Source organism: Neovison vison, chromosome 12, assembly GCF_020171115.1.
Source record: "Neovison vison isolate M4711 chromosome 12, ASM_NN_V1, whole genome shotgun sequence".
Lineage (NCBI taxonomy): Eukaryota > Metazoa > Chordata > Mammalia > Carnivora > Mustelidae > Neogale > Neogale vison.
In genome coordinates, this window is record NC_058102.1 from 42,114,906 (window position 1) to 42,134,023 (window position 19,118).

General features: G+C 35.8%; 1 protein-coding gene and 1 pseudogene across 2 annotated transcripts in view; one reads left to right on the forward strand and one right to left on the reverse strand.

Annotated features, from left to right (window-relative positions):
• OSBPL8 (oxysterol binding protein like 8) overlaps positions 1-19,118 on the forward strand; it is a 155,680-nt gene that overhangs the window by 11,616 nt on the left and 124,946 nt on the right. The window lies entirely within an intron of this gene.
• Positions 6,312-6,425, reverse strand: LOC122892861 (annotated as a pseudogene).

A 19,118-nucleotide genomic window follows, 5' to 3' on the forward strand; every position in this document is an offset into this window, starting at 1 on the left:
TAGTTTTTTAATGAGTAGGATTTCATTTCTCTGTTATCTTAATTCAAGGTAGTGGTAATTAGCCACTTCAAACTGTAAACTTAATCAGTGATACATTTTGTGGCTATGAGGCAGATTATGATTTTAATTAAATTCAGAAAATATGTTTTTTTAGAATTCTCAAGAATTTTTTCATTGTATTGATCAGTTTTCTTTTTGGAATAGAATTTCAGTATGAGACTTATCTCCATAGTTTTGCATATTTGGTAGTCATTTTTTTAAAGTATTAAAATTGTGTTGGTTCTCATAGATCCTTTTTGACTCGGCATGCAGAACTGTAATTATGTGTCTTGGTTACTCACATGATAAATTAAAGATGATGAGTACTTTGGTTGCAGTAATTTATACCTAGAATTCAAAACCCAGAAGCATCTAGGCCTAGATGCAAGAGTTAGGCACTCAAATACTCATTTTTCTTTTATGTCCAAGATAGAAAGCCGTTCTTAGTCTCTATCAAAATATGAAGAAACTGTTTTTGGGAATGAATAAGAAAATCAATAATAAAATTTTTTGAGATTGTCTCGAATTAATTTTAGATCTTGCATTTTGAGCTTTGATCCTTGATAAAGAACTCTTAGCTGAAGTATGGGCTTTGCTTTTAGGAAATTAGGTGACTCTTTGGCTTACCATACCAGTTGCCACACTTAAAAAATGAGAAGCACATTTATTTTTTCCCAGTATCTTGATTTAAGACAGGGTTCATACTTTCCTTAAAAAAGAATCTTTTAAGAAACTGAAGATTTATGCATAATTGGGTGGTTTTAGCTGTAATTTAAAATACCTAGCTTTAAGAAAAAAGACTTAAAACCCAAGAGAGACATTTAATATATAGAACTAAATTATTAATACGTGATTGCCAGTATCATATTTTTAAATACTGCCCTTATGTGGTCTTGATTTGTTACTGTCTCAGAAACTCTCTTTGAAACCCTTTGTCAAAGGCTTGGGCAACATAACATTATAAACACCAACTGATTTAGTAAACAGATGCACTGGGAGAATAAGAAACCTGCCAAAAGTATTGTCTTTCCTACTAAGTAACTCTGTGACCTTGGCAAACCACTTAGTCTCATGGGTCTTAGTAAAATGGAGAACTTGGAACAGATAGCCTCTTAGGTTCTCTTGAGGATTCCTTGAAGATGCCAGGGGCTAGAATTCTAGTTAGACCATATCCTTATAGTAGCTCTGAAATAATGGTATTACTCCCATTTTACCGATGCTATTATTCATGTTGTACAGACTCTGTGTTCATATAGCATGCTCGCTTACGTAGCTACTAAGGGGCCAAGTAAGAAGTTGAGCCTTGGCCTATCTCATTCTATATTCATATTCTATTTAGTATACCATATTATCTCTGCAAACCATATTAGAGTAGACCACCAGGTTTTATTTCTAAAACTTATTTCATTTCTTAATCTTTTAGTTTATAGTAAATGTGTGTATGCTTTAATGCATCTTTTATTCAGGAAATCTAGAAGTCATGGATCAGCCTATCCATGAATTGTGCCCAAAGTGGAAATGGGACTGGTTTTTAAATAAATATAATAGAACATATTTATCTAAGAGGTGATTGGTGTGTCTGTTTAGAATTATCTTGAATTTATTTCAGCAGTGTCACTGTTGTTCAGAAACACTTTTGGAGCTATTCTTTCTGTATTTCTTAGGTTGCTCAGCATCAGGGTTTTTTTGTTTGTTTTGTTTTGTTTTTGAGAGACGGGGAGAAGGAGAGAGAATCTCAAGCAGCTCCATTCCCAGTGTGGAGCCCAATGTAGGGCTTGATCTCACCACCCTGAGATCATGACCTTAGTGAAAATCAGAGTCAGATCTTTAACTGACTTAGCCATCCCAGAGCTCCCTTATTCTTTTAACCTACATTCTGTGGGGGCAGTTGACATCTTTTGAGAATGGATTTGATCTGTTGAAAAGTGGGAAGTCAGTCAGAACCAAGTCTCAAACATAAAATTAGTGTTCAAAATGAGGAATGTCATTTTTAGTTAAAAATAAGCAGATCAAAGGGACAAAACCTATTATCCTAATGTCTCTTGTAAGGTAGTTAAGGAAGTGATTAGAAAAGAGCAGTCCCAAATTGTTTTGTGTGATGACAACTTGAAATAGCCTCTAAAAATGACTACTCTGAATGGAGTTTAACCTTTATTTGGCTATAAATTCTAGTATATTAAAGTTATATCTTAAGGTAGTTAGACCTGTTCTGTTTGCCGCTTAGGTTAGTGCTATGCTGACTTAGCATGCACTTTAGAGAAGAAGGGTTGATGAATCAATTACAGATAGCAGATACTCTTTCCATTTTAAAGAAGATCAGAATCTATAGAACATTTATTTGCACAATAATTTAATTCTGGTTATATTAATATTATGTAATTTGTGGTTATCCACATAAGGATTTAATTCTAGACAGCTACCCCATCCCACTTCCTGGCGAGAACTAAAACTACTTCTCTTGCTAAGCCTGAGTGTACTGTGATGCAAGCTTACATGTAGATTTATTTTTGTGCAAAAATTATCTTTGGTTGCCTTGTACACTTATATATTAGTGAATAGCTTTTAGATATTAGTACTTTTTTAGTGCAGTTACTAAACAGTAATCTGTATATCTGGCTGCGTAGGAACTTGTGATAGGAAGATTTCATTTTATCTTTTGAAGGTGTTATTTTTCTAGATTTTAAACTTCCAGATAGTGGAGTTTAATGAAGCCTCCTTATTTGTGGGATCAGAGTATAATAAAAAAAAATGCTTCTAATCCCCTTTTTTTTTAAAAAAAAAGATTTTATTTATTTATTTGACAGACAAAGATCACAAGTAGGCAGAGAGGCAGGCAGAGAGAGAGGAGGAAGCAAGTTCCCTGCTGAGCAGATAACCCGATGTGGGGCTCAATCCCAGGACCCTGGGATCATGAAGGCAGAGGTTTTAACCCACTGAGCCACCCAGGCACCCCTCTAATCCCTTTTTAATAATACTTTTTCTCTTCAGGTTTCAAAATAATGTTATAAGACCACTAATTCAACAGGTCACTATGCAGGGGTCTAAAAATTCAGTGGGAACTAGATAGACATGTGACCTCTTTTAGCTTGTATTTGTGGGAAGGTGTGGAATAGATAGCAAACTACTAATTGCACAATTCACTGTGTAATTACCATCTGGAGAGTGCTAAAAGCAAGAAATATAGGGCAATATAAGAATTTGCTGACCTAGTGGGGGAGGGGAGCCAAGGAAGGTGACTTGAGCTGGGGAAAAAAAGAGTATTTCTGGCAGAACATCTTGTTTAAATATCCTGGAATAGCAAGGAACTTGGCTTTTGCTAGGAACTGAAAAGAGTCCACTGTGGCTGGAGAGTTAAGAAAAAAAAAAAAAAGGAATGATAACAGTGTGGTGCAGTAGGCAAAGGTTAGGTCATGTAAGGCTTGATAGATCATGTTAAGGATTTTGATTTTTGTCTCAAGATCCCTTGGAAACCATTGGGATATTTTAAACAAAGGATCATGAAATCATCAGGATTAGAATGACCATTCTGGATGCTGTGTAAAGAATGGTTTGGAGGCAGCCCAGCTGCATGCTGGGAGACCCAGCATGCAGCCGGGCTTCATGGTTCTATTGAAATGAAGGTATCTGTAATTTATCTGAGGGAGAATCATGTAGGCCAGTGGTTCTCAAAGTGTGTGTCACTGGGGAACTAATTAGAAATGCAGATTCTTAGGTTTCTGCTCAGACCCACTGAATCAAAAATTTTGCAGGTGGGTCTCAGAAATCTGTTTTTTGAGCAAGCCTTCTAGATGGTTCTGATGCATCCTAAAAGTTTTTGAACTTCACAGGTCATTAGATATGTGGCTTTGAATGTAGGAGAAAGTTCTAGGCTGGTAGTATGAATAAGGAGCTACTGCATGGAAGTGGTAGTTGAAAGTGAGGGAGAGAGAAGAGGTTCCAATCGAATGAAATTCTGAGATACTTTAGTCCCAGACAGAGTGAAGGGAGCTAGTGAAGGAACCAAAAAATGATTGGTCAGGGGGACTAGAAGGTCAGAAGGGTCTTTGAATAAAGGTGTGGCAAATTAAGCATTGAATTTGTCGGTAAATGATCTTTGTGTAATTGTAGTGGAATTACAAGGGTGGGCACCAATGTCAACAGGTTGAAAAAGAAATGGGGAGAGGAGTGAAAGAAATATAATTTACTCATTTAAGACATCCCTTACTTTTTGGACTCCATAAATTTATATTTAATACTCCATAATTTAATACTCCATAATTATAGGAAATAAAAATAAATAACTTTGAGGGACACCATAAATAACCTTGAGGAACAGCATAAGAGTCTGTGGAGAACTCTAATAAAATATCATTGTTTGGACTTACAGATTCTGAAATTCATAATTTACATGGAGGAATAAGCATCATTATCTTTACCATCTTGTGAGGAATACCATAGTAAAATAATAGTTAAACTGTGTAGGGGGTGTGGGGACATGGAGAGTATGTTTAGCCTATCAAGAATGATATTTTTTAACATGATCAAAACGACTTTAGCAGTATGCATTTATATAAAAATAATTTTTAAATTACAAATACTCTTACTCATTACAAATACATTAATTCACTTTTTATTACTACTGTGTATCTAAAGAAAAAGGTCTTTAAATTAATTTTATAATTCAGTCTTTTACTTAAATTACCTTAATTTTTTCAGAATTATTCTAACATAGTAATGCTGTGCTATTCTTTTTTTTTTTTTTTTTAAGATTTTATTTATTTATCTGGCAGAGATCACAAGTAGGCAGAGAGGCAGGCAGAGAGAGAGGAGGAAGCAGGCTCCCCGCTGAGCAGCAGAAAGCCCAATGCGGGGCTCGATGGTGGGGCTCGATGGTGGGGCTCGATCCCAGGACCCTGGGATCATGACCTGAGCTGAAGGCAGAGGCTTTAACCCACTGAGCCACCCAGGTGTCCCAATGCTGTGCTGTTCTTAAGGGAAGACCACATTTAATGTGAAGAAAAGTTAAGATAATTTGAAGGTGAACTCCAATTGCATAGTAATATCTTTGGAGTGAGTGTGTGTGTGTGTGCGTGTGCACACGTGTGCGTGTTCATGTGTATGTGTGTCCACACACACTAACACATAGGAGTGGGGTGGAGGAGAGACAAGGAGAGAGGGAGATTGAGACTTAAACCATTTCAAAATGCATTTTCTTTTCAGGGTAAATTATGTATTTGTATTTCTAAATTTATTATTTATTTAAAATTTTAGGTAGGCTCCATGCCCAACCCAACTCAGAATTCTGAGATCAGGAGTCGCACACTCTACCAACTGAGCCAGCCAGGTGCCCTAATTTTTTTTCTTTTTTCTTTTTTAAAGAAAAAATTAGGTTATTATGTCAATATGTGTTGACTATAAAATTCAACAGCTACAGAAACTCAAAGTTAGTTTCTGCTGTTACTAGACCACACTTTATGTTCAAAATAGCCCATTTATTAGCAGTTTGATACTATTATTCTAGATAGTTCTCCTACTTCCTACTCCCTGTACCCTGCCTGTATGGATATACCTGTATGTTTATTCTTAAAAAACAAACAAGCAAACATAAACCTAGTATTATACTGTTTTCAGGTTTTTTTTCTTTTTTCTTACCAATCAGTACATCTTAAATCTAAAAGGCTAAATTCTAAATATTCCTTTCATTGACTTTATATTTTGTTCTTATAACATTAGTCCAGGACTTAAGAGACTTGCATTATGATTTCTTTTGGCTTCATGATCTTGGGCAAGTCACTTAGCCCTTCTCTTTTTAGTTTCTTCATCTGTAAAATTTAGAGATGGTGAGTGGTTGACTTGAAGGTTTCTGATAGCTTTAAAATTTGTTTAGAATGCTAGGATTTCAAAGGGCAGACATTTCCTTCAATTTTATATGAAAAGTGATTATCTTAATCCACCTGTGAATGCCTCATGGGAGTAGTTGTTGCCAAGTTAAAAATATAGTAGTTTGGGGAGGAAACACTAATACTAGAAACAAGATTAAAAAAATAATATCTAATCATTTACTAGGGTACTTACTTAGCAGGCATTCCTGATGCTTTTAGGGAAGTGTTGACCAAAACAAAACAGAAACAAAAGGGTTTTCACAGAACTGATTAAGTTTTTGCACTAAAAATTTATATCACTTTTTGGGGGGTGTGGGATGTAGGTGGGTCAGGGTTTGGTTTTACCTCCTGAGTACTAATGGCAAATGAGACAAATGGGACTTACGGCCCCGCTCAGTGTTTTTTTCTCCACATCAGATGGGTAATGTGCCAGGGTGGTAACAAGGATTGAGGGTTGCACATGTCACACAATGGTGTGAACACCCAATCATCATGCTTACTGCACAGCATTTTTTTTTTAAAGATTTTAACTATTTATTTGACAGGCAGAGATCACAAGCAGGCAGAGAGGCAGGCAGAGAGAGAGGTGGGGGGAAGCAGGCTCCTTGCCAAGCAGAGAGCCCAACACGGGGCTCGGTCCCAGGACCCTGAGATCACGACCCGAGCCGAAGGCAGAGGCCTTAACCCACTGAGCCACCCAGGGACCCCTGCACAGCATTTTTTAAGGAATTGTGTCACCTTCTCACATAAGTGTCTTATAAAAGCCAAGGTATTAGGAGTAGGAGTAATTAGTATGTGGCTGGGAGCTGTGTTATATATTCAGGAAACACTTGAGAAGGCAAAGAAGTCTTAGTTTAAATAATTTTTTTGTTTTTTTTCTAATTTATTTATCAGAGAGAGCACGCACAAGCAGGGGGAACAGCAGGCAGAGGGAGAAGCAGGCTCCATGCTGAGTAAAGAGCCTGATGTGGGACTTGAACCCAGGAACCTGGAATCATGACCTGAGCTGAAGGCAGACCCTAAACTGAGACACCCAGGGATTCTCCCCTTCCCCCCCCCGCTTTTTAAAAGATTTCTTTATTTTTAAAGGGGGTGCAGAAGGGCAGAGGGAGAGAATCTCCAGAAGACTCCTCGCTGAGTGTGGAGCTTAAGATAGGGGCTCAATTCCACACTGAACTGAAACCAAGAGTTGGATGCTCAACCCACTGAGCCGCTCAGGTGCCCCTTAGTTTAAAGAATCTGAGTGAAAGTGTTCAGCTCTTGAATTAGCATTATTATTTTCTTGTTACTAATATTATTTAATAATAATATTAATATTATATATTATAATATTATAATATATAATAGTTTTTGGGGTGCTTGGGTGGCTTAGTTGGTTAAGTATCTGCCTTCGGCTCCAGTCATGATCCCAAGGTCCTGGGTTTGAGTCCCACATTGGGCTCCTTGCTCAGTAGGGAGTCTGCTTGTCCCTCTCCCTCTGCCACTCCCCTTGCTTGTGCTCTTTCTTGCTCTGACAAATAAATAAAATCTATAAAAGAAAAGAAAAGATAGCTTTTGTTTTTCTGCTCTGGGTGTCTTAAGTTGCTGATTTTATTTCCTTTTAATTTTTTACTTGTTTTTAGTTGCTTTCATCTTTGTCCATAGTGTGTCCACTAATATTTTATGTACTTATTCCTAATCTTTAGCTTTTATTTTTCTAATATTTTCTTGTCACTTTTATGTATTTTAACTCTGCCCTTTTCATTTGATTTTTTGCTTAAATTCTTTGTTAAAATTTAGTTGTTGTTGTTTTTCCCTCAAATAAGATTTTAGGAAGGCAAAGCCACAAAAAGTTATGAAGAAGAATCATTGAGGAAACTAGTGACTCCAACAGTAGCTTGCCCGGGGAGAGCTTTAATTTAAATTTACTTTTTTTTTCTTCCTAAATATTTTATTTATTTATTTGACAGAGATCACAAGTAGGCAGAGAGGCAGGCAGAGAGAGAGGCGGGAAGCAGGCTACCCGCCGAGCAGAGAGCCTGATGCGGGGCTCAATCCCAGGACCCTGGGACCATGACCTGAGCTGAAGGCAGAGGCTTAACCCACTGAGCCAACCAGGTGCCCCTTAAATTTACTTTTTATTGTGTATATTCTTTTTTCTGTATAGCTGGTTGTTGGGTGTCATGTTTCTAAGATAAATAACCAAAAAGTTACTTTACACCCTCAGCAAGAGATCAAGCTACTTTTATTCCCCTTCCTCTTACCCAGTAGTGGCTCTTTTAAATTCTTCAAATCTTTAATCTGAGTAATGCAGATGCATGGGCAAATTTCTCACCCCTACATAAAATGTTTATTTACAGTGATAAAGCCTATGAAGTACACTAAAAAGGTCTGTTCTCATATTGTCATACCTTTAGTCATTTTGAAGGTGCTTGACTTAAAAAGTTTCACAGTTCTCATTTTTAAAAATTATTTATTTATTTATTTGACAGACAGAGATCACAAGCAGGCAGAGGCTGCTTGTCCTCATTTTAAAAAGAATACTTTTTAGCACTATTAGCCTCCTAAAATCTTTCAAACAAAAAACAGAAAAATAGTGGCAGGTTTTTTTTTTTTTTTTAAAGTATTTTTATTTATTTATTTGAAAGAGAGAGTGAAAGAGAGTATGACAGCAGGGCCAGAGGCAGAGAGAGAAGAAGACTCCCCGCTGAGCGGGAGCCCTGGCTGTGGTGCTCTATTGTGGAACTCTGGGATTATGACCTGATCCAAGGCAGATGCTTAACTGACTTAGCCACCCTGGCATCCCAAACAGTGGCAGGTCTTAACTAATATTTATTGCTAATCTTATTGTTAAAACCTTTTAAAAAATTTATGTTTCTTAAAATAGTAACTTCCTTTTTTAGTGTATATAGGTACAGAAAATATTTTAAAAGACATTTTAAGTATGAAATACAATCATCAAGGGGCACTTGGGTGGCTCAGTGGGTTAAGCCTCTGCCTTCAGCTCAGGTCATGATCTCAGGGTCCTGGTATCGAGTCCCGAGTCAGGCTACCTGCTTCCCTCTCTCTGCCTGCCTCTCTGCCTACTTGTGATCTCTCTCTGTCAAATAAATACATGAAATACATAAAATCTTTTTAAAAAAATAATCAAAAGGAAATTTTAAAGGGAAAATCATAATTCTTGATGATATAGCACATTAATAATTTTTATGCATTCATAATTATTTCAGGTATTACATTGATATGGGCCTAAGATATCATGTGGGCCTAAGAATGCAAAACTAGATAAGGTCATTCTTTAGTCTCTGCACGTTCCAGTTTGAGCCAAGGCCTCTAACTGGATATTGCTTTGGTATAAATGGAGCAGATGAAACCTTATGTTAGCTGTCACTCTATTACATCCTTCCTCAACAAGATACTTGACTTAATTTAATCTTCTAGCGTTGTTGTCTTCACCATAGTGATATTGCTGCTACTCTTTTTAAAGGTTAGTATTATTCCTTTTAATATTTAATATTTCCTTTTTCATTGTGCATCTCATTCTCTTTCTACATTTCTGTACATTTCTCTCATTCTTGGAACTAAATTAGCCTAAGTTATTACTGATGATCGTGGCTGTCTCTTCCCAGAATTAAAACACTGAAATGACACTTGAATGTTTTATGTATGAAATATATACAGGAGTTAGTTACTCTGCTGAATATGTAAAATCTTAATAAGAATTCAAGTTAGTTTGAATGCTACAAGAATGCTACCCCTGCATTCTTTTTATTAAACACATTTAAAAATGCATACATGTAATAACATTTCAAAATTATGTAAGTGCTCAAGAATCCTGATCTTGTTCACTTCAGGTCTTTTGGAATATAACTGTAGCATTCTGACATTATGTAGCATGCCATGAGATAATTTTTGTTGTAGTTGATTAGTTTTTTGAGGAGATTTTTTTATGTCTTGTTTTTCAGAGTGATCACTTACAGATTTTAGATTCTGTAAAGTATAGCTTTCATAATTTTAGGAGTGCAGTGACAACTGCGCAGCAAGTCCATATGTTGCCTTGCTATAATTATATTTTAATAATTATTTTTCTTTAGGGAAAGAACTATGGCTAACCTCCAAGAGACTAAAGCTGATGATTGTAATCATTCACATTTTTTAAACAGAAAGAACTTTTTCCTTTTTCTGATTTTAAATAGCCAAATTTATTTTTCTTGTGAAGTTGAGTTTATTTATGTTGTATCATAGCATCAACTGGATGAAGTTACTATTCTGGATCCTACTGTAAAATTTAAATGAATATTTATGTCAGATGGGAAGATTACCCTGCTTTTTTAGTTATTCCCGTATATGGACTTGCTGCCACATGCATGCTAATTTTTCCATCTCAGAACATGCAGCTTGCTTCTTGCCGCCTCCGTTCTTCTGTATATTACCATTCCCTCCACCAGCAATGCCCTCCTTCCTTTTCATCCATCTCCTTTTCTCCTTTTAAAATTGGCATCTACAATTATTTCTTCTAAAAGTTCTTTCACGATTTTCTTGGTTTTACCTTAACACTTAACATGGATAGATAGAGCGTCAACCAGTATGAGTTGTGTTACTGTGATATACCAGGTACAGTGCTAACTATCTCATTTAATTTTCACAGCTGTCTTATGAGTTGTGCTCATTTTACATTGAAATTAAATAAATTTTGGTACATTCCTAACTTTAGCTTTGCTAAAATGTGAGCTTTTCCTATCATTTAAAAAAAGTTGCTTTTTATAGTAGTATTCTGCCATACGTATTCTTTCCTTTCTTGGTTTTTATCACTTAACCTTACTAATAGCACTTAAAGGAAAAAAACCAAACACTATTTATATAATTTCCATAGAATAAAATGTACCCATTTTATGTATATAATGTGATGCATTTTGACAGATGCATATGCCCATGTAACTATCACTACCATAAAGAAGATGTAGAGCATTTTCATCAGTCCCCAAAATCCCTTGTGCCCTTTTCCCACTTAATATTTCCCCTTCTCCACTGTCCCCACTTTCCCAGCTCTTCTTCAGGCAACAACTGATCTGAGTTCTATTCACTACACATTGTTTTTTGTCTGTTCTAGGATTTCATGTAAATGAAATAATAGACTATGTACTCTTGTGTGGCTTCTTTTGCTCAGCATGTTTTTGAGATGATTCTTTTTTATTGCTGGATATATTCCACTGTATGAATGTACTGCAATTTGTTCGTTCACTTAGATATTTGACTTGACTATTAAAAATGTTGTAGGGCCACCCAGGTGGCTCAGTCAGTTAAGCATCTGCCTTTGGCTTAGGTCATGATCCCAGAGTCCTGCATCAGGCTTCCTGCTCAACAGTGAGCCTGCTTCTCCCGGTTGCATCCCCCCTCAGCTTGTATTATCTCTTTCAAATAAATAAATAAAATCTTTAAAAAAAACTGTTATGAAAAATCCATGTACAAGTCTTTGAGCAGACATATTTCCATTTCTCCTGGGTAAATACCTTGGGATAGTTCTACTGTTTTCTTTTTTCACCAACAGCGTATAAGAGTTCCAGTTGTGGGGTGCCTGGGTGGCTCAGTGGGTTAAGTCACTGCCTTCGGCTCTGGTCATGATCTCAGGGTCCTGGGATCGAGTCCTGCATCGGGCTCTCTGCTCAGCAGGGGTCCTGCTTCCCTTCCTCTCTCTCTGCCTGCCTCTCTGCCTACTTGTGATCTCTCTCTGTCAAATAAATGAGTAGAAAAAAAAAAAAAAGAGTTCCAGTTGTTCCTTCTCCTTGTCAACAGTTTAAAAAATTTCAGTTTTAGTGGTTGTGTAGTAGTATCTCGTTGTGGTTTTACATTTGCATTTTACTGATGACCAGTAGTGTATTTAGCATATTTTCATTAGTTTGTCGGTCATTTGTATTCTTATTTATTGTTTAAATCTTTTGTCTATTTAAAAACTTTTGCTTTTTCTTATTATTGACTTTTTTTTTTTTTAAAGATTTTATTTATTTATTTGACAGAGAGAAATCACAAGTAGACAGAGAGGCAGGCAGAGAGAGAGAGAGGGAAGCAGGCTCCCTGCTGAGCAGAGAGCCCGATGCGGGACTCGATCTCAGGACCCTGAGATCATGACCTGAGCCGAAGGCAGCGGCTTAACCCACTGAGCCACCCAGGCGCCCTTATTATTGACTTTTAAGAGTTCTTATGGTCTGATACTGGTTCTTTGTCAAATGTACGTATTGTGTATGTTTTTTCCTAGTCTGGTTTACCTTTTCATTTTCCTAACTCTGTTTCTGAAGAGAAGCTTTTAATTTTTATGGAGTCTAGCATACCAGTTTTTTCTTTTATGGTTTGTGTTTTCTAGTCTCCTAAGAAATTTTTGCCTACCCCAAATTTGTGAAGATTTTTGCTATTTTATTCTAAAAGTTTTATATTGAAATATTTATATTTATTTACATTTATATTTGCTTTTACATTTAGGTCTGTGATTTATTTCGAATTAATATTTGTGTTTAGTGTAAGTCAGGTTTTCTCCCCCTCTTTTAATGAGATTTTATTTAAAATATTTTCCTTTTTATTGGGTTTCCTTGGCACTTCTCTTGCAAACTAATTGACCATGGATGTCATTTCTGAACTTTCTGTTCTCTTCCAGTGGTATTTTATGTTATGCCAGTATCAAACTCTTTTGCTTCATTTTTGTAATAAATTTTGGAGGTAGTATAAATTTCCTAACCCAAAATCATCTTGAAAATAGAAAAAAAGTCCTTGTATAATTTGCTCTCTTGCCCTTACTGCTTATGTTTGTGTGCATGGCGATTTTTGTTTTCATTTATTTGTTTTTATTAGTTTATGTTTTCAGAATGTTACCACCAATAAGGCTTTGTGCTTGATATTTTGGGGGCAGATATTATTTGTTTTAAGAACGATGCTAAGTACTTTCAGCTGGTGAGAAGGAATTAGACAGCAGTTGATGATCTTCTTTTCCTAAAAATCATTGATAATAAGTAACACTAGGTTACAGTGGTATATCTATATGATTTTGGAGGTCAATTAGTAGCGTCTGCAATACCAAAAGTGTGTGTCAGAAGCCAGGTGTTTAAATACCAAATCTGGAATTGGTTGGGAAATGAAATTGTAACACTTCTCAGTTACTTTAAAATCATGTTTTTTTTCTCCCTCTCCTGTGTCTCTTTAACAGAAGCATCTTAGCTTTGCCTAAAGCATTCTTTCACATGAGTATTTGAGAAATGCTAATGGCAGTTGCCAAAACTAAAGGGTGTTTAAGAGGGAACATGTTGAATTGAAGAAAAACATTAAATACAGATCGCACTTAATTTAGTTTAACTACATGTAAATTAAACTAAAAAAATGAATACTATTTGTGATTTCAAAATAGTGCCCAGATGCTTTCATTTTTCTTCTTAAACTGTCTTATTTTAGAATAAAAATAATAGAAGTGATAAATGTGGCATTCAATTTTGTATTGATTTTTATTTATCAGTGTTTTATTTCATTTCTTTCTCTCTTTTTTAATGTTTTCTTTCAGTTCTCTCTCTCTCTTTTTCTTTTTGTCCTTGGGGATTTTATCTTCTGTTTATTCTGTATCCTTTTTCTTTACTTCTCACATATTGGAAACATTGAAGAGTCTTGACTATGCATTTTAATTAACTTGTTCTTGTAACTAATAAGTCCTAGGCGATGGTAGAAATATGTGTGTATTTTTTTCTTCCTACGGAAATCACATTTATCATTTGAAAGATGTTTCTAAGCTTTGCATTTGATACAACTTAGAATTTTTAGAAACCAGGGAGGTGATGAGATAGAGGTGGAGTTATAGCTTCCCCTCTTTTTAGTTATTGAGATGGGTTGATTATGGTCTTGGGCCTCATAAGGATTGGTCATATACTTTGTTTCCACTGTTTACTTCAGAAAGACTGCGTAGATTATATCAGACAAATGGAACTGTCAGCTGCTTAAATAGATATTTTTAGATATGTTTCTCCTCTTAATACTAATCATGCAGTTGACCACAAATCCTTCATTTGATAGGGGATGAGAAACTAAGATATAAGAGCTCCAGAGGAGGCATTTTGGATAGTAAGACCGAACTAAAATTGAGATAGAGGTCACATTTCTGATTAAACACGTTTTTTTCTCCTTTTTCTCCTTATCATTCTGGTTAAAACCTGGTCTTGATGATGTTTATGTGATAGATCTTATTAATGGAAATTAAAACACCTAGCTAGAAACACATAGGTGAATATAATGCTATTGTTGCTTTTTTCCTTATAGCGTATATGGTGTTTTATGTTTCAAGTCTCACATACCACTTTTGTGGATTCATTTGAAGTTAGCCTTGACTTTGTTATTCAAGGCTTGCTTATTTTAGTTGTACAAGGCTGAAATATGTTCAGTTAGGGTTCTTTGGTTCAAGCAGTAGGAAACTTTCGCTGACTTAAATAATATACCAGAATGATAAGCTCATTTTCCTGAAGTAAAAGTTGGAAAACCGTGATTTAAAAAGAACAGACACTTAAGCAGCTCCAGGGATCTAGAGAGCAGGAAGCAATGGATAGTCTTTGTGGAGCCTCCCTTAAGCTAGATAGTTGTCTAATTGTTTTTCCATTCATGTGATCACTCTGCTCTTGAGTCAGCTGTCTCAGGAGAGTGAGTCAGATAGGGACTGATTGGCTTGGTTTGGGTTTATTGCTCAGTCTTTGCTAGGGGAGAGCAGGGTACCAAGCAAGATTGCATACATTGGAGGAGGGTTGCTTTCTTCAAGGGAAGATCAAGGTACATATTATTACAGGAAGGGGAAGTCAACGTACAGGTTAAAAAAAATCCGTTACTGCTATAGTTTCTAGGGTGACATAATATTTCTTTAATCTTATAATGCAGTTTTAACATTTCTTGGCTGAACTCAAACTTTTCAGCCTTTATAGATTTGCCATGATCATTTATTAAAGGCCCATGAAGACTATTCTGCTTTATACATCAGTTGTTTTTCTTCCATCTTTTGTTCATACCCTTAAGTGACTCAATGATTTAAACCATGTAGTCTTAATTACTTGTGAAGAAAGTTTTTCTTTGTTCCTGTTATTCACTTACTGAATTTTTTTTCCAGTGCTTGCTATGTGCCAGGTACTGTGCAAGAAACTGAGGTTTCCAAAATAAATAAGAGCAAACATACCTTTTCCCCCAGCCTTGAGATATAATTGACATATTATACTGTGTAAGTTTAAGGTAAACAGTGTGATAATTTGATCCATGTATGTGCTGTAGGATGTTTACCACAACTTTGTGTTAAAGACATCCTTAATCTCACATAATTACCATTTTGTTATATTGTTGTGAGAACATTAAAGCTTTGCTGTCACAGCAGCTTTCAAATTACAATACAGAATTGTCAACTGTAGTCACCATGCTGTACATTATATCCTTGGAATCTATTCATCTTACACCTGGAAGTTTGTACACTTTGACCAATATTTCCTCATTTCCTCTTCCCCTGAGGCCCCTGGCAACCACCATTCTGCACTCTGTTTCTATGAGTTCATTGTTTTTAGATTCCACATATAATTGAGGTCATACAGTATTTGTCTTTCTCTGTCTGATTTAATTTCACTTAGCTTAATGTCTTCAAGGTCTATCCATGTTGGAAATGGCAGGATTTCCTTTTCTTAGTAGCTGAATAATTCTATTTTATAAATAAAATTTCCATGTTTTGGCGATTGTGAATAATGCTGCATGAACATGGGATATCTCTTCAAGATAATGATTTTGTTTCCTTCAGATAAACACCCAGTAGTGGAATTGCTGGATCATACGGTAGTCCTATTTTTAACTTCCTGAGGAATCTCCATACTGTTTTCCACAGTGGCTGTACCAGTTTATATTCCTGGCAGCAGTGCACTGGGGTTCCTTTTTCTTCATATCCTCACCTACATTTGTTATCTCTTGTTTTTTTTTTTGAGAATAATTCTAACAGGTGTGAGTTGATTAATCATTGTGGTTTGGTTTTTTTTTTTTTTAAGATTTTATTTATTTATTTGACAGAGCAAGACACAGCAAGAGAGGGTATACTAGCAGGGGAGTGTGAGAGGAGGGAGCAGGCTTCCTGCTGAGCAAGGAGCCCTAATCGGGGCTCGAATCCTAGGACTCTGGGATCATGACCTGAGCCAAAAGCAGCTGTGTAATGTAACAGCTGAGTCACCTAGGCACCCCAATCATTGTGGTTTTGATATGCATTTCCTCTATGATCAGTGACATTGAGCACCTTTTCATGTAGTTGTTGGTCATTTGTATGTCTTTAGGAAAATGTCTATTCAAGTCCTCTGCCCATATTTAAATCAGTTTTTTGTTTGTTTGTTTTTTTTTGCTATCAAGTTGTACGAGTTCCCTATCTCTTTTAAATATTAATCCTTTATCAGACATGTGGCTCACAAATATTTCATCACATTTTGTAGATTGACTTTTCATATATATTGTTTCTTTTGCTGTGCAGGAGCTTTTTAGTTTCATATAGTCCAGTCTTATTCCTATAAAAAGAAGGTATACCAATATTGCTTTTGTAGCTTGTATATTTGATACATAGCAGCCCCCTCCCCCCATCAATGCCAAGACTGATGTCAAGGAGCTTTTTCCTTTGTTTTCTTCTGGAAGTTATTTGGTTTCAGGTCTTAGGTTTAAGTCCTTAGTCCACTTTGAGTTGATTTTTGTGTATGGTGTAAGATAGGGATCCAGTTTCATTCTTTTGCCTGTGACTTTCCAGTTTTCCCAACATCATTTACTGAAAGGACTATTCTTTCCCCATTGAGTATTTTTGGCTTCCTTGTCAAATATTAGTTGACCATATACTTATGAGTTTATTACTGAGTTCTCTGTTCTGTCCCATTGGTCTGTGTCTGTTTTATGCCAGGACCATATTGTTTTGGTTACTATAGCTTTGTAATATAATTTGAAAAAAGAAATTGTAATGCCTCCAACTTCGTTCTTCTGAAGATTGCTTTGGCTATTTGGGGTCTTTTATAGTTCCGCTGGAATTTAAGGATTGTTTTTGTATTTTAGTGTGAAATGTGTCTTTGAAATAATGGTAGGGGTTGCACTGAATCAATGATGACTTTGAATAGTATGAATATATAACAATATTAATTCTTCTGATCCATGAATAGGGGATGTCTACATTAATTTCTTCCTTGGAGTCTTATGGTGTTCAGTATTTAGATCTTTCACTTCTTTGGTTAAATTTATTTCTAAGTGGGGTACCTACCTGGCAGGCTCAGTCAGTAGAGCACATGACTCTTGATTTTGGAGTCATGAGTCATGAGTCATTTGGAGTCATGAGTTCAAGGACCACTTTGGGTGTAGAGCTTACTTGAAAAAAAATTAAAAATAAAATAAAGCCAGGTCACCTGGGTGGCTCAGTTGTTAAATGTCTGCCTTCAGCTCAGGTCATGATCCCAGGGTCCTGGGATCAAGTCTGGCATTGGGCTTCCTGCTCAGGGGAAAGCCTGCTTCTCCCTTTCCCACTCCCTGCTTGTGTTCCCTGTCTCCCTGTGTCTTTCTCTGTCAAATAAGTAAAATAAAATGTTAAAAATAAATAAATAGAACCAATTCTTTAAAAAAAAATTATTCCTAAATATTTTATTCTTTTTGATGCTATTGTAAATGGAATTGACTTCTTTGTTTTTTTTCCACAGTTTCTTGTACTATAGTAATTTTTTATTTTCGTATCTTGCAGTTTTACTGAATATGTTCATTAGATCTGTCAGTTTTTTAACTGTGTTTAGGACTTTCTGTATACAAGATTATATTATCAGCAAAGACACTTTTTTTTAAAAAGGTTTTATTTATTTATTTGCAAGTGAGAATGAGAGAGAGAGAGCAGGAGAGGGGTGAGAGAAAGCAGACTCTCCCTGAGCAGAGCCTGATGTAGGGTGGGCTTGATCCCAGGACCTGGAGATTGGGACCTGAGTCAAAGGCAGACACCATCTGAGCCACCCAGGTGCTCTGAGACACTTTTGGCTTTTCCCTTTCCAGTTTGGATGCCTTTTATTTCTTTTTCTTGCCTAATTGCTCTGGCTAGGACTGGAAATCAAATAGAAGTCATGAGAATGGGCACCCATGTACTCTTCCTGATCTTGAAAGGAAAGCTTTCAGCGTTTCACCACTGAATGTTAGCTGTGGGTTTTTCATATATGATCTTTATGTTGAGATATGTTACCTTCTATACCCAATTTGTTGAGCTTTTATTTTTTTCCAGTTAATTATGAAAGGATGTTGAATTTTGTCAAATGCTTTTTCTGCAGCTGTTGAGATGATCATGTGATTTTTGTTCTTCATTTTAGTAATGTAGCATATTTACATTTATTGATTTGCATGTGTTGAACTATCCTTGCATCCTAGGGGATAAATCCTATTTGATCATTTTGTGTGATCTGCTTAATGTGCTATTGAATTCTGTTTACTAGTATTTTGTTGAGGATTTTGTGTTTATAGTCATCAGGATATTGGCCTGTTTTCTTGTAGTATCATTGTCTTTGGTATCAGGATAATGCTGACCTCATTAAATGAATTAAGGAGTGTTCCCTTCTGTAGTTTATTTTGAAGAGTTTGAGAAGAATTGGTGTTAAATCTTTAAAATTTTGGTAGAATTTACCCATGTAGGCATCTGATCCCAGGCTTTTCTTTATTGGGGGTTTTGATTATTGCTTCAATCTCCCTAACTTGTTAGCTCAGAATTATTTCTTTATGATTTGGACTTGATAGGCTGTATGCTTCTAGGAATTGATCCATTTCTTGTAGGTTGTTCATTTTTGTATAATTGTTCATCATAGTGTCTTATGGGCCTTTGTATTTCTGTGCTATCTGCTGTAATGTCTCTTTCCATTTTTAATTTGTTTTTTTCTCGTTTATTTTTTCAAAAAACCAATTCTTAGTTTCATTGGTCTTTGTATTGTTTTTCTATTCTCTGTTTCATTTTTTTCACCTTTGATCTTTAACTTATTTCTTCTAGTAACTTTGGGCTTAGTTCTTGTTTTTTTCATTTTTTGAGGTGTAAAGTTAGGTTGCTTTTTCTTAGTTTAGGCATTTATCCCTATAAACTCTTTTGCTGTATTCCATAAACTTGGTATGTTGTATTTACATTTGCATTTATTTCAAGATATTTCTTTATTTCCCTGTTAATTTCCTCTTTGACTCTGTGGTTGTTCAGGAATGCGTTATTTAAATTCCACGTTTGTGAAT